This window comes from Staurois parvus, unplaced genomic scaffold (assembly GCF_062004578.1).
Source record: "Staurois parvus isolate SC_StPar_1 unplaced genomic scaffold, SC_StPar_1.0 ptg000105l, whole genome shotgun sequence".
Lineage (NCBI taxonomy): Eukaryota > Metazoa > Chordata > Amphibia > Anura > Ranidae > Staurois > Staurois parvus.
In genome coordinates, this window is record NW_028317901.1 from 4,293,162 (window position 1) to 4,310,000 (window position 16,839).

General features: G+C 44.3%; 1 protein-coding gene across 5 annotated transcripts in view; it reads left to right on the forward strand.

Moving 5' to 3' along the window:
• Window positions 1-295: 295 nt before the first annotated feature.
• MYO9A (myosin IXA) overlaps window positions 296-16,839 on the forward strand; it is a 169,899-nt gene continuing 153,355 nt past the window's right edge. For all 5 annotated transcript variants that reach the window (XM_089671412.1, XM_089671411.1, XM_089671413.1 and 2 more), the window contains exon 1: window positions 296-645. The gene's annotated coding sequence lies outside the window, so the exon portion shown is untranslated. The remainder of the gene's footprint in view (window positions 646-16,839) is intronic.

Below are 16,839 nucleotides of genomic sequence, written 5' to 3' on the forward strand. Positions count from 1 at the left end.
GGGTGTAGGTTCTTTTGGTGTCGGATCTCTCAGTATTGGAGTTGTAGGGCTCAGTATGGGGTGTCGGATCTCTGAGTATTGGAGGGCGTAGGGCTCAGTATGGGGTGTCGGATCTCTGGGTATTGGAGGGCGTAGGGCTCAGTATGGGGTGTCGAATCTCTGGGCATTGGAGGGCGTAGGGCTCAGTATGGGGTGTCGGATCTCTCCCTCAGTGTCTGTCCTCCTCGCAGTCCTCCATGTAATAAATCTGTGTCCCTCTCTGTCTGTCCCCGCCCATACGCTCCGCCCCTCCCCCTCTCCCCCCGCTCTCACATCCTGCAGTCTCCGTGTCTCTGCAGCTGTCTCCGGCTCTCCTCTTCTCCTCTCTCCGGCTCTCTCCTCTCTCACATCTGTGGACTGTCTAGTGGGTGTCCCCCGGCCGGCCGCCCGTCTCTCCTCCCCGGCTGTGTGCGGATAGTCCCCGGGCCGCTCTGTGATCTCCTGTGTCCGGATGTGTCTTCCCTTCCTCCGATCTCCAGGCCTGACGTGCCGTGTCGGTGCACAGATGTGATCTCTCCCCTCTCATGACGTGTGATCGGACGGATCTCCTCTCCTCTCCGGATGTCTCTTCGTGCTGTCGGGAGGCCTGAGCTGTGCGCGGACGGGGTAAGGAGCGCGGTGTGTGCCGTGATTGATCCGATCTGTGTGCAGTGATTGGGCCGATGTGTGCTGTGATGGATCTGATCTGTGATGTGTACAGTGCCGGGTGTCCCCGGTCCCCCCGCCCCCATACCAGGCATTCCCCGCACGGCTGGCACTGGCTGTGTGCTGTCAGTATGCTCGGCATGTGCGGTATGTCTGGCAGCACAGTGCTCAGTTCCTGACCTTCTACATACTCCATGTGTCTGGTGTCAGCTCTGTCCTGGAGGATCACACCTCCCACCCATCCCTGGTAATAATAGTATGACGAGAGATGTGATGGGGTCAGAGCTGACACCTGTATAGAGCACCCTGTGATCACTGACAGCTCCTTGTATTATGTAATAGGTCTGTGATGTCACCCCCCCCATCCATGGGACCCCACCCGTAAAACTATTTCATCCATGATGGCTCCAGACTCCCATCCCCCAACCAGATCCTGTATATGGAAGCTGGTCACCCTCCCATTCCACAACCAGATCCTGTATATCAGAGAGGGTCACCCTCCCATCCCCCAACCAGATCCTGTATATCTTTTTGGGACACCATCCCATCCCCCAACCTGATCCTGTATATGGAAGCTGGTTACCCTCCCATGCCAAGACCTGTATATCAGAGCAGATGACCCATCCCACAGCCAGATCCTGTATATCCTTTTGGGTCACCCTCCCCTCCCACAACCAGCTTCTGTATATCAGAGCTGGTCATCCATCCCACAACCAGATCCTGTATATCCTTTTGGGTCACCCTCCTATCCCACAACCAGATCCTGTATATTGGAGCTGGTTACCCATCCCACAACCAGATCCTGTATATCCTTTTGGGTCACCCTCCTATCCCACAACCAGATCCTGTATATTGGAGCTGGTTACCCATCCCACAATCAAATCCTGTATATTAGATCAGGTCACCCTCCCATCCCACAATCAGATCCTGTATATTGGAACTGGTCACCCATCCCGCAATCAGATCCCGTATATCAGAGCTGGTCACCCATCCCACAACCCGATCTTGTATATCGGAGCAGGTCGCCCTCTCACCCCACAACCAGATCCTGTATATCCGAGCAAGTCACCCTCCCAACCCACAACCATATCCTGCATATCGGAGCAGGTCGCCATCCCGTATATTGGAGCAGGTCGCCCTCTCATCCCACAACCAGATCCTGTATATCCGAGCAAGTCACCCTCCCATCCCACAACCAGATCCTGTATATCCGAGCAAGTCACCCTCCCAACCCACAACCAGATCCTGTATATCCGAGCAAGTCACCCTCCCAACCCACAACCAGATCCTGTATATCCGAGCAAGTCACCCTCCCAACCCACAACCAGATCCTGTATATCCGAGCAAGTCACCCTCCCAACCCACAACCAGATCCTGTATATCCGAGCAAGTCACCCTCCCAACCCACAACCAGATCCTGTATATCCGAGCAAGTCACCCTCCCAACCCACAACCAGATCCTGTATATCCGAGCAAGTCACCCTCCCAACCCACAACCAGATCCTGTATATCCGAGCAAGTCACCCTCCCATCCCACAACCAGATCCTGTATATCCGAGCAAGTCACCCTCCCATCCCACAACCAGATCCTGTATATCCGAGCAAGTCACCCTCCCAACCCACAACCAGATCCTGTATATCCGAGCAAGTCACCCTCCCAACCCACAACCAGATCCTGTATATCCGAGCAAGTCACCCTCCCAACCCACAACCAGATCCTGTATATCCGAGCAAGTCACCCTCCCAACCCACAACCAGATCCTGTATATCCGAGCAAGTCACCCTCCCAACCCACAACCAGATCCTGTATATCCGAGCAAGTCACCCTCCCAACCCACAACCAGATCCTGTATATCCGAGCAAGTCACCCTCCCAACCCACAACCAGATCCTGTATATCCGAGCAAGTCACCCTCCCAACCCACAACCAGATCCTGTATATCGGAGCAGGTCGCCATCCCGTATATTGGAGCAGGTTGTCCTCCCATCCCACAACCAGATACCGCATATCGGAGCAGGTCACCATCCCGTATATCGGAGCAGGTCGCCCTCCCATCCCACAACCAGATCCCGCACATCGGAGCAGGTCACCCTCCCATCCCACACACACATCCTGTATATCGGAGCAGGTCGCCCTCCCATCCCACAACCAGATCCCGCACATCGGAGCAGGTCGCCCTCCCATCCCACACACAGATCCTGTATATCGGAGCCGGTTGCCCTCCTCACCTGGGAGTCTACAGGATGCCGGTCACCCGTATGACTGGACTTACCATGGTTGGTGGACAGAACGTAAGATTACGGCTCCAAACTCTGCCCACTTAGAGCAGAGCTAAACACCATCCTATATTACTGATTACCCACCCTTACAGGCGATGGCTACATTAGTTTTCCTTTATTTTCACGCAGCGATCCAGCCGGTAAAGCTCCCTCACATGGGCATACTAATGCTTACATCTGTGCTTGGACCAGGTTTACCTACATAGGGTATATGAGGGATCCATGTGTCCACGTGCAGGCAGTCCCATTCATGTCAATTGGGATGCAGCAGCTGCATGGACTGCCTGCATGGGGACATACGGAACATCTGTATATTCCCATGCAGGAAAACACAACCCTCCACAGGCATACACTTTAATACACTGAATATGGACGAGGCCTTAGAGTGGAGCTAAACAAATTTATCATGTATATCGCTGCTTACCAGGATTTAAATGTGATGGCTGCATTCGTTTTCCTTTATTTTCATGCAGCCCATAGGCCCTGGTTCATACCCCTGTGACATTAGCTGCAATTTCAAGTAGCATGATTTGAAAAATAGTTTCTGCATTACTTTTTCACCACTTCAGTGTGTTTTAACTCTTATAGACTATAAGGTAAATGGCAATGAAATTGCACCTGTGTCTATATCAGCGCTACTTTGAAGTTGCGCTTTAAATGGGACCAAATCGCACCACCTTGAAATTGCATTCAGTGTGAATCAGAGCTTGGAGGAATGCTAAAGTCACAATGCAGAGTGTGTAAACCCAACATTTCATATTTCTGATACGTGCATGCTATACCATGTACTTGTATCAAAAAGTATCCTATTCGCGTTATATTGCTTGCTTTGTGTGAAATCCCTGATGTTCCTGCCAGTCCCTCTGCTTTCCTATTAAAACTGACCACACTAGTTAGGAGAGCACAGTGTGGTAAGTTCTGTAGCTGTGCTGGGGCTTTCCTCCAATGATCAGACTATTGCTGGCATGCGCCCCCCCTGCACAGCCATTCACTGGGAAGACCAGCATGCTGCTCTTTATCCTGCCCCAGCTCCTTATACAGCTGGGAACAGAGGGTATGTGAACACTTATAAAAATGGGGGGAAAAGGTGTTTATAATGCTTTTTATATCTATACACAAATGTTTTACTTTTAATTTCTAATTTAGACTGAATGGGTTGTTTTACAAGGTATGGATTTGCATATAATTTAAAGCTGGCCGTTGAAACATGACCAGTTCAGCAGGGACCAGCCGAATTGCAATCCGTGTATGGGCACCCTGGTTGTACAGAAGTTGATCTATTGACTTTTGTACAACCACCTGTTGGATTTCTCCAAATGATTGTGCCACTGGCTATAGCCAGAACACTGATCATTGTGTTCTGACGGAGGGGATTCCCCCATCCTCATCGAATGTGTGGATGGGGAAATCAGCACATTTTTTTTTTTTCATTCAACTCACTGGTTGAACAAAAATAAATGTATATTAACTGCTTCTGCAATGCTCTATCCCAGAAATACTGCTACAGGTCGGCACAGGTGCGCAAAATCACGTGTATATATATATATGTGATTTTGCAGTTCCGGGTAGGGGGCATGCACCTTGCCCAATCTGCCATTTGCGGCCTCGGCAGTCAATCACCGGGTTCCGGCCGGTGATTCCCTTGCGGCACCCGGCGATCTCTGAGAATTTCCAACATGGGAGAGACCTGTATGTAAACAATACAGATCTCTCCCCTTTCAGTTCCTGCACACTGCTTTGTATGGCTCTGCATAGCAGAGCCTTACAAAGCAGTGTGATTACAGTGAAGTACACACACAGCCCCCATAGTGAAATGGCACACAGTTAACCCTTTGATCGCCCCACATAACCCCTTCCTGCCTAGTGCCAATAGTACAGTGTCAGTGCTTTTTATTAGCTCTGATCACTGTATTGGTGTCACTGGGGATGTCAGTGACACCAAGTCAGTTCCCCCCCAGTGTCCGAATGGCCGCTGCAGTCCCGCTATAAGTCGCTGATCGCCACCATTACTAGTAAAATAAACGGAAAAAAAACCCAGCAAATTCCAGTATATATACTGCCATGTGTAAACGCTATAACTTTCACGTAAACCAATTAATTTACACGTATTGGGATTTTTTTTTTTTTTAGCAAAGACATGGAGCAGAATACATTTTGGCTTAAATTTAGGACAAATTGATTTTTAAAATTATTTTACTGGACATGTTTAATAGCGAAAAGTCAAAAATACAGGTTTTTTTTACTCAAAATTGTCGGTCTTTTTTTTATAGCGCAAAGGGTGTTCTTGAATCGCATATATGTGAACTGAAGTCCAACTTCAGGAAAAATGAATTGTAAACAGTGCATTGTATATCAATCACATGACTGAGCCTTGATCCCAAACACCTCTTGCCAAACCATCCTGCAGTGTTTAGGATCTAAGTCCCAGTTTCCTCTATGAGCCAGGCATATGTACTGTCTCGAGGACCAGACATTTTTCCCTGCTGGTAATTTTCTTGCACACTGGTCACCTCTCCGCCCCTGTGAGTTCTCTTGCCACTGGAGCCAATGAGAGAGGACCTGGCTGCTGGAAGAATCACCTCCTCCAATAGGAGATGTCCACATCATGCAGGCAGTGATGAGGACACCCGAAGGAGGACTCCAAGAAGGGAGGAGGATTGTCACATGACCATGGCTTCAGGTAAGTAAAGTGGGCAGTTGGGTAGTTTTTGTTTTCATACAAACAGTTATCTGGGGAGGGCTTGTTGATATCCTGGAGTTGGGTTCTAAAGCAGAACTGAACCCCCAATTTACTCCCCTCCACTTTCAAGCAATGCAGCAGTTCTATCCTTTGCCAGCTGCTGTCATCTTCTCCCCAGGCTTCCTCTACTAGAGGGTTCTGGGTTTTTGATTTCAGTAGAGGACTTCAAGCAGACAGGTAAGTGTTTATTATTGCAGACGAGACGTAACATATCCCTTCTCTGATAAGTGGCGTGCCTGCTCACTGTTTTTTACAAGTTGGGGGGGGGGGGGGTGATAACTCCTGTCAGATTTACTTTTGCCATCTGTGTCCCATTGGGGAGATTTCCCTTCACTTCCTGTCTCAAAGCCACAACAGGAAGTAAGAGGAAAACCATCCAAATGAGGGAATCTCCGGTTGTCCCCATGGGAAGATTTCTCCTATGTTCCTGTTTTGGGGACAACCCAACATTTTGGATTTTTGTTACTTTTGGAGGGAATGGTAAACAGGAAAAATATGGTGAATCCCTAGCCAGGACAGACCACATTTAGGACCTGAAGGTGTTCAAATTCCTTTCTACTCTGTCAATACTAAAGAAAAAATAAATGTTGTCTTTAGTTACACTTCACTGGATATATATGCTCCAGAACAATAATGGTACACCGTATTTTGCAGATCACTAGTCCTTGGATGTAGTGGCTGCACTTGTATTGTGCTTTCAGAAAATAACTGCCTTGCTAGAAAATCGGGTAATTTACTGAACAGATTTATCAAACAGCATTATTAACTTTTCAATCTTTCTGTTATGAACTACAGAACACCTCTTCCCTATTTAATGGCGAGGAGAAGGGGGTGGGGTTTGCAATCCAAATCAGGATAACAGCCTAGGGTGACAATACTGCTGCCCCATAGATACAGTACAGTGGGTGAATGGTGTCACTCTGGGACAGAACATATGTTGCTGGCAGGATCACCAGGTTAAAATAAGGAAAGAAAACCAATGCAGCCACCACATCTATGGACTGGTAATCTGCAATGAATCATTTTTTTGAGTTTGAATATTAAAGTGTTACTAAACCCAGGACCCTGCATTCACTATATCTGGTCTCCCACAGTACACACAACATGGAAATGCAATTATTTTAGTAAATATAAACTGCTAAATACCTTTTCTCATCAGCAGTTAGAGCAGTCTTGTAACTTCTGTCAGTGTCCAGCAGAGCACTGAGTAATCTTGTAGGAGGAGTTTTCATTCTCCTCTGACTATCCTATGAGGCTTAATGACCCCTGACCCTCTGTCTGGACAGTGTTGATTGGCCCTGTGATGATCACATGCACCCCCCCCCCCCCAAAAAAAAAAAACAAAACAACTCTAGCAATACACATGTGCAGAGTGTCTCCTAGGGCTCTGTACTATCAAAAGACGGATTGGGGACAGTAGAAGGGGAGGATCAGAGAAGACAGGATCAAGAAGCCTTTTTACATAATGTAGAGGATTAACCCCTTAGGTTCCACAGTGAGTATAACAAGCATGCTTTACTGCATATACAGACTGATTTTACTGTTGTGGGTTTAGTAACACTTTAAGTCAACTACCTGTTTAGAAAACATCCTTTATGGCATGGGAAGCACAATTTTGCATTGTGGTTTATTCCCTTGCCCTATTTCAGCTCATGTTGATGACATCCTGACAGGTTTACTTTTGTATCTGTGTTATGTGCTTATTAGTGACAACACAAAAATAAAGTATTCTACTTTCGTTTGTACATATTGTATTGAATGTACTTCTTAATTGGCTCAGGTCACTAAGCTGTAACAAGTGTTCCTCTTAACTGGGTGACTGTACTTTTCACTTGTCATTGCTGATAATAACCAATATGAGGCTGAATTCACACAGCTGAAACACCAGGATAAGGATCGTTATTTTTAAATATATAAAAGTAAGAGTTATTTTGTATTTTTATATAAGTGCAGTCACATGAGCAAATCTAAAGATACTCATCCCTGTGTCAAGCTTTGTGAATGAAGCCTTTTAATTGGCCATCAGTATGCTTGTTGACTATAACTCCAATGGTACTCAAGAACATTCTTTTTGGTAAATATTTGATCATTAAGAACAATGAATCCTCTTTTTTGTTCAGCCAGCAGACCCACCCAAAAAAATAAACCATTTCCTCCATCCATACAATCACGGTGCATAGAGGAATCCTCACCCTGCTGTGCCTTTTTGGTGTCTCTCTGCTGACAGGGATACATTGATCAGCAGCTGCAATGGCTGATTGGAAAATATTTCCCAATAAGCCCTTTTGACCAGAAGTTGATCGTTCACAGCCACATTTAAATTGAAATTTGTCCAGTCCCTGCTGAACTGGCCTGATTTCAATCCATGGCTGTCAATCGCAAGCTGTGTGCTCGATCTGCTGTCACCTTTTTTCTCTTGGTGTAAGGAAAAAACTGTCAAAAGTGATTCATGCAGAAAACAGAGGAATGAAGCAGTAGAGAGAAATCACACTCAGTGCTTTGGATAGAGGCAAGTATACAATACAGAAGAATGTACTTTGTCCGTGTCCGAGGTTTACAACCACTTTGACATAGTCCTGTAAGCAGGGGTGTATTTACCTCAAGGTAAACAAGGCATTTGCCTAGGGTGGCATTTTTTAGGGGGGCAGCACTGCCCCCTGGAAGAAGGGACATATGTTGCATGGGGACCAGGTGGGATCTGAGAGAGGCTGTGGGCTGCTTGATTGATGCAGAACCCAACTGTCAACCCCGGAATATCCAGAGCTGTGAAGGTGTCTCTCTCTGTCGCTGGCAGGGGGTGGGTATTAGTGGAGGGATCTCTTGGATGGGGATGGGACAGGCGTGTTGGTCACTGTCCGGCCCTCTCCATGGGGAGGGTCTGGTGTTGGTCAGCGTCAGGCTCTCTCCGCCGGGAGGGGGGGGGGGGGCGTCCAATTTTTGTGTTGCCTAGGGCAGCTCAAAACCTAAATACACCACTTAAATAAAGGAATCCGCTAAAACCACAAACTATTCCTAATTTAGTGTAGAAACATTAGTGCAAAAGATATATATATATCTATTCTCAATTAATATAAAAAAATATCAAAATTATGTGCAAAACTATTTTTTAGTGCATAAGTAATTTAAATAATTAAATTTGTGAATATAAAAAAAATGTCCAACTCTGAATTTCTTCAAAGTGTCCAAACAAATCCTTTTCAAATTCAGGTGCTCTCAAAGAAATTGTGCCAAAATCCACCACCAAAAGTAAAGTTGGGTAACTCACCAGAGCTCCATGCTGATCAATCTCTAGATCAGCAAAAAACGCTTTTTGCTCTGGGAGCAGATGCAATGAATCAACTTCTCAGGTGTGATGATCAATAGCTACACAATCATCCATAAGGTAGGTATCCACCACTCAATATAATGGTTCCAGGAGCATTATATCACTCTCTCTTTTTATATCTCTCCACCGAGGTCATGTTTGGGAATGAAAGAGAAAATCATGGTGCAGCCAGTTTTTTTATAAAAGTATCCAACAATTTAATAAAGATTTACACTCACAAAAAGGGTGTCTTCACCGACACCAGTATAACAGCATAAAACAGCAAATGGTATAACAGTCTCCTGTTCCCCGTACACTCACTACAGCGCTCGTGACTTAATTTTCTCCACAAACGTCAGCATCCAACAAGCCCAAATACACCACTGCCTGTAAGCACTAGGTTTATCTGGTAGGTACATTTGTGTGTGGTCTCTAAAGAGAATATAATCTAAGAACCGGAAAAAGAGGGGGAGACTTAGAAGTTAGGCTGTCGGTGAAAGTGATGTATGGGCATATTGGATCCATTGGCTTCACGCGGTTCAGGAATTTTGTGTCCGTAAGTCTGCTAGTGAGTTTTTTGTTGATGAAGAACACATCAATGTGCTGTTGATTTATTTTTTTTTCAATTGTACAGATTGTTTCTTCTAATGCCCCGTACACACAATATGAAATTAGTTCAAAAATTTTCATACGAGGACAGATCGTCCGATAATCGGATTGTTGGTACACAGCTTTCCAGAACCGATCACGACAATTCATGCAACAATATCTGAAGGGACAGGTGTGAAAATGTTTCACGTACAATACCAGATCGTACGATTTTCTTTTATTCAGCACAGTAGTCATCCGAAAATACAATACAAATACATGACGACAGTTTCAAAATTCTTCTTTTGTACGAGAGTTTTCATATCTGTAGCAACCTTTCAATTTTGATGTGAGACTAGCAGGTGAAAAAAAACAGACGATTGTTCATCCAACATTCTCATCGTGTGTACGGGGCTTAACCGCTTCGCGCCGGCCGAACGCAAATGTCCGGCGACTGGGCCTAGATGCTGAGCGGCCGCACATTTGCATTCTATTAAAAAAAAAAACCTAGGTGCTGAGAGCGTGCGCTCTGTGCACTCCCAGCACACATGTCCGGTACTCACGGAAAGGTCCCGATCTCCTCTTTCGATCGGGACCTTTCCCGATCATGTGACGGCGTGTCATGACAGTCACATGACCCTAAACCCCGCCCCACCTCCCGGCTTCTGAAACCCTTAAAGGGCCAGGAGGCGCCGGCACCAAGGGGTTAAGCTTTGGCAACAGTTTGTTTTCCTGCTCGTAATACACAGGTTGCCAATTTGAATTGGGATTTAGTGAGGCATGGTGGTTTTAAATGGAGGTGTGCAAAGCAAGGGTCTCTTGGGAGGGAGCAGGTCTGCATTAAGTTGAACACTTTGGTTCAGAATCTTTTTAGCATGGGGCAGGTCCATCAGATTTGCATATCATCTCTATTGCTATTACAGCCTCTGAAGCAGAGCAGAGAGTGTGTGGGGTGGATGTGTGCTAGTTTGGTCGTACCTTGGACCATCAGGTGAGCACTTCAGACAGACAATGGATGTTATGTTTGTGGAACAAGTACTGATCGTGGTCCAGATTTGTTGCCAGTCCTCTTTGAATGGAAGGTGGATCCAAGATCAACTCCTTCGATTTATGAAAAGAAACATTTTGGGTGGCAGGAGGGCAACAGGGCCACCCACTGAGCATATTTTAGCCTTCAGAACAGTAGAACTGTGTACAGTGTACGGTCAGCTCAAAGCCAAACTCCATTTTTAATGTCCCTTTAAATGGTTCATTTGGGTCAAACTTACCCAAACTACTTACTGTACTAACAGGTGCACTTGTTGGGCTCGCTGCATTAACTGTACATAGCCTCAGCTACATACAGCACAGGGAGCTGTGTTCCAGCAGTGGGACAGAGACTTTCTACCCCACTGCCGCAACCAAATAGTCCAACTGAGCACTGCTCACCCATTCACAGGATGCTTTGTATTCTATCAATGTGTACAAAGCTTTCTCTGACTGGTTGAGGTGGAGAGAGGGGGTGTGGATGATGTTGCAATCTCTGCCTCAGCCAATCAGAAAAAAGCTTTGTATTCATTCATAGAATACAAAGTTTCCTGTGAGTGACGGAGCAGCGATCAGCCTGACTATTTTGTTCTGGGAACATGAAGGGAAGTCCCTGCGCTGGAACACAGCCCTGTATACTGTATGTAGCGGAGGCTACATAAAATAATACAGTGCACAATATTGGCACAATCAGACTATTTAAAGAGATATTAAAGTGACATTAAGGGCTAATTTTTTTTGCTTTTTTTTTTTTTATTAACAAACATGTCATATTTATCTGCTCTCTGCAATAGTTTTGCACTGAGCAGCCCCGATCCTCCTCTTCTCTGGTTCCCTGCCTGCGCTCCTGGCTCCTCCCCCCTGCTGAGTGCCCCCATAGCAAGCAGCTTGCTATTGGGGGCTCCTCAGTGACTGTTCTCTGTCCATTCAGGCACAGAGTGCGGCTCGGCCCTGCCCCTGCTCCATCCTCATTGCCTTACTGGCTGTGATTGACAGTAGTGGAAGCCAATGGCAAAGGGAGAGAACCTGGAGAGCCCCTGCTCTCGTTCACATCGCTGGATCGAGATGGGGCCCAGGTAAGTATTTACGGGGCTGAGGGCACTGCTGCACACAGGTGGGTTTTTTTTCCATCGTGCATAGAAAAAGCCTTGAGCCTTTACAACCACTTTAAAGTATATGTGAACCCTCCCCTTGTAAAAGAACCTGTTAAGTTTTAAAATACAAATGAAAAGCAAAACATTTGTGTGTAGATATACCAAAAAAATTCTAAATACATTCCCCCTCTTTTTTTTGTCATAATGAACACATACCTTCTGTTCTCAGCTGCATATGATCTAGGGGAGAAGAACCAGCAGCACACTGGTTTTCTTAGTGAATGGCTGTGTAGGGGGGGGTCAGCACAAGCCTGACTATTGGATTAACCAGAAACTGACCATGCTGTACCCTCCTGCTTAGTGTGGTCAGTTTTTAATAGGAATGCAGGGGGACTGGCAGGAACACAAAAGGAAGCAATACAGAGAACAAGATACGTTTTCATACAAGTACATGGTACAGCAGGCACAAATCAGGAATATGAAATGTTGGGTAAACACTGAGTTAGGTTTTAAGCCTTTGCTAATCTGAAATGGTTTCCTGAAGACTCAGAGCTTTAATGAAAAAGATTGAGACAAAAGATAGCATTTATGTGGGTCCACTGCTTGGTGTAAATTCAAACCTACCAAGCTATAATGGTCAGTTTCTAATCTGATTCCTTGAGCTCAGTTTATTGAAGTTGCCCAGTCATCCTTTTAAAAACATAAAAGATTCTTATTATAGGCAATAAATTTGTTCATAAGCATGCTTCCTCCTTGAGCTGGTTCAAGTGCATCTATGAAACGTTTATTTCTAGTTTTACATGGCTGACTGTCATCTCACATGTTATAGGCCGGGGATCTGTTTATAGGTATAGTTTTGTGCATTGTAGAAGAGGTCGAACGTACATTTGTTGTCAAACATGTCGCGTCCAAGTAAATGTGTTCATGAGCATTCAGAAAGAAGCCGTGTTCTATTTCTCAGTAGTAGCAATATTGAAATGGATGGATAAGGAGGAGGCATTATGGGGGGGTCTGCTCTCTGGCTATGAAGGTTAGTCTCTGCTTTGTGTCATATGGATGAAAGCGAAGATAAAGCTTGGCTTGGCCGAACAGCCAGTGCTTTAACATCTGTCACTAAAATCTGCTCTGACCCAGATATAATCACCCTCAGTGTTGAGGCCTAAGTCCCGGCATAAATTAAACGCCGTACGTGTTGGGCCTGTGATAACCCCTTACTAAAAATGTCCGATGTTTTGTATTAAAGTGCTGCAGCACTCTTGGCCTTGGTTGGGTTAATGAGTGTGCCTCTGTTTGTTGCACAAAGCCCTTTTCATGTTGTGGGACGATGACATTTTCACATGACGGGAGAAAACCTCAGGATATCCCATTATGGGAAAGTGCGAGCTTCATCATTGACTCATGGATAGCGGCAATTAATCTGATCTGTGGTTGTAGCTGTGATGTGCAGTCCATTATTATTGGCGATTAGTCACTCTCTGCTACTGAATTTACACTTTGCTGCTTTGTAACCAGGCTTCTCATTATGTGACAATACAATTTATGTGTCACCGATGTTCATGCTTCTTTTTCTGGATACCTTACGTATTTTTCAATACAGGCGATGTCAGTCTGGGTCATTGTCATGGCATGTGTTTTTCTGCGGTTAATATTTTGCCACTCCTGGCTTACTGTATATGACTCTGGAGAAGCAAATCCGTGTATGTTTAATTCTAATCCAGCCATTCTTAATCAGGTTTTGTGGGGTCCTAGAGTTCTTCCAGACGTAACTAGGGGTCCCTTGAGGTATAGCTGATTGACATCCCATCTGATTGTGTCTACATAGTTCTAGGTTGAACAGCACTTGAAAGAGCCTTCATCGTGACACCTATTATCTCTTTAGCAATCCTTAACCACTTCCAGTCCGGCCCATGTATATAAACAGCCGGACAGTGGCAGTGCAGGGTCGGGTGGCCGTTTATAAACGGCCTCCCTGCCCCCTGCTTGTGCGCAATCCTTGGGAGCGCGCAGCACTGTGATCCGGTGCCTGCTGTGTCCTCCGGACACATTGGAACACTGATCATTGTACAGGACTTCTGTGTGAGGTCCCGATCATGTGATCACTGATTGGCCAATCAGTGATCACATGAAAAGTAGTAAGCAAGATGTCACTTCTGACATCGTTGCTTACTACGTGTGAAATCTGTGAATGATCACAGAGATCACATGGTACAAGGCTATTCACAACAACCTTGTACCATGTGACAATCTGTGACCAATCACCACTCTCAGTATTTCTCAATGGCTGTGTAGCGCTATTTGTACACTCTTTGCGGCTACTGGGGTATGATGGCGCCACCTGTATAGTAATAGGAGCAGAGTCCTTATAATCTGTGTGATCAGGACAAGATCTCTAACAAGCGCTAGCGCCTCCACTCAATTGGGGCTTGTGGATAACAAGTGAAATCCCAACTGAGAAATGCATCTTCTACATAGACAGTAATCCACACAGCATTGTATATGAAAGTCCACGTATTGAAGAAATCACATTCAGGGAACCATCCAACATAAAGTATCTTCCAAATAGGAACATTAAAGTATTAACAGTCTTTTTTGCGTGTCTCAGTGAGGGGAGGCTGCAACACTTAGTCTGAGCGCTCTCTCTCAGAAAATCCACACTTCCTCCTTTTTTCACAAGTGCTCAAACTCATGACCTCATCCTTAGTGCCCAGAGAGCATAGCAGCCATATTGGAAAAGGGCAAAACAAACACTGCATAATAGAAGTATATACTGGAAAATGGGCAAAGAAATTATCACATCACTACAGCTGCAAGAATGCAGCCAGAGAGGAGAAATGATTGCTTTTATAGCCTTTGTGGGTGTAAAAGTAATCAGTGTTAAAAAAAAAAAAAAAAAAAAAAAAATCTTCATAACCCCCCACAAGTAGTACAGTGTCACTATGGTGACACTGTACTGCTAGGGTGACAGTATGTAAAAACAAAAACCAAAACACAAGTATAAAAAATAAATGTAAAACAATTTTAAAAAATTATAATTTTTGGTAAAACTAATTTGGGTTATTTATTTTTTTACTAAAAAGTTAGCTTAATTTTGGCCAAGAATTATGAAAAAAAGATTATTTGCAAAATTTTATAAAACTCTTTCAAAATTTTTGAACTTTTTCATTTATATAGCAAAAAAAAAAAAATCCCAGTGATGAAAAGTTAGCTTAATTTTGGCCAAGATTTATGAAAAAAAGATTATTTGCAAAATTTTATAAAACTTTTTCAAAATTTTTGAACTTTTTCATTTATATAGCAAAAAAAAATAAAAATCCCAGTGATGAATAAATACCACCAAAATAAAGTTTTATCTGTCTCAAAAAAATGATAAAAAATTCATATGGGTACAGTGTTGCGTGACCACTCAATTGTCATTCAAAGTGCAATAGCGCTGAAAATTGGCCTGGATAGGAAGGGGCGAAAGTATCCGGACTTGAAGTGGTTAAAGGGAGCTTTCTTCCTACCAGCCAGATCGATTGTAAGGGAGCATTCTTCCCACTGGCTAGCAATGTAAGGGGGGCATTTCTTCCCACTGGTCAGCGATGTGAGGGTTATTTGTCCCCCAAACTCCTAAACAATTTGTTTTAGATATGACATGAAGATGAACTAATTGCTGCAGTGTGTATATAGCCTTGTATAGCTGCCTTTTACAGTTTAGAGGAAGCTGTGGCTCAACTGCATGTTTTACCATCCACCCAACCGCAAATGTAAACTAGACCTTATGGCCATGTTCAAATGGGCACTAGATGCATCATGTCCAAGCTTCTCCCCAATGTTAGGCATTCTTTAGGTCAAAGATCATTGTCAACGATTGATTGATCATCATGCATGTAAGAACGGCTTTACTTTCTAGCAGATTAGAGTGCTTGCTACTGTCTTTCAGCGGCTGTTTTTTGGTATTTAAACAAAAAAGGCGTGCCTTTATTGACACTGTCAGCCCTGATTAATGTTAGTGAATTGAACATCTTTCAGATTCTGCGCTTTTTCTTTTAATTCTTCAAACTCTTGTCAATAAAAAGCTGGAGATGGGCTTTAAGTCTTTTACGACTTGTTCACATCAGCTGGTGTGCGCTGTGAAGGGGGCAGTGCTGATGCTTTGTAATGACAAAGCACTGTTTACAACTTTTTTTTTTTTTTCAAACTTTATTGAAATGACACAGATTTTAGCCTCTGCATTGGGTTGCAATGTGGTGTATGGCATCACAACAAGCTGCACTGAAATAGCAGAACACTTCCTTTAACAATTTTTTTTCTTGCAGGACACACAACTCCAGCAGTGGTGTAAAATGAACTCAGGACATAAGCCAGATTGCCTTGTTTATGCATTGCCAGCCATGCGGTACGAGGCAGTGGATTGCCTCTCATCTTGCTGCACTTACAAAAAAAAAAAAAAGTACTGCTTGCAGTACTTTCTTAGCACATTGTGTGCACACACTACCACAATGCAGTGGGGTGAACTGGGCAGATAGCAGACAAGCACTTTGCCTTGTTCATGGGGTAGGACTGTTCTGGAATAGCCACCCAACACAATCCCACTGCTTCTGGTGTGAATCATCTCTTATGCAGGCCATAGACGTGGGTAAAATCGGACGTTTTTTTTTTAAAAAATCGTAAATCGGTCGTTCAGACGGCCAACGTTGCCACCAATTAAAAAAAAAAAAAAAAAAAAGTCGGCGGGTTTTAGTCCCGTCTACGGCCGTCAGTTAATATAATATTATTTGACAGAAGAAAAAGATTATGCAGAAGAAGAAGAAGAAGAGAAACAACATTGTATCTATTTGTACTTGAATAGAAACATCTGTATCCGAAATGGATACAAATAGATACAATGTTGCAACTTTTTTTCTTCTCAGTCTTCTTCTGCAAAATCTATTTCATCTTCTCTTTTCTTCTATTCTTCTTCTTGATATTCTATTTCTTCTTCTCCTGCAAAATCTATTTCTGCTATTACTTCTTTTTCTTCATAGTCAATTTATTGTCAAATCGGCCAGAAGAACAGCCGATATGACCATAAATTACTGAGATCTAACAAATCGTCCCAGGATTTTCCAGCTTGGCCGATTTTCAAAATCTCTTAAAATTAAG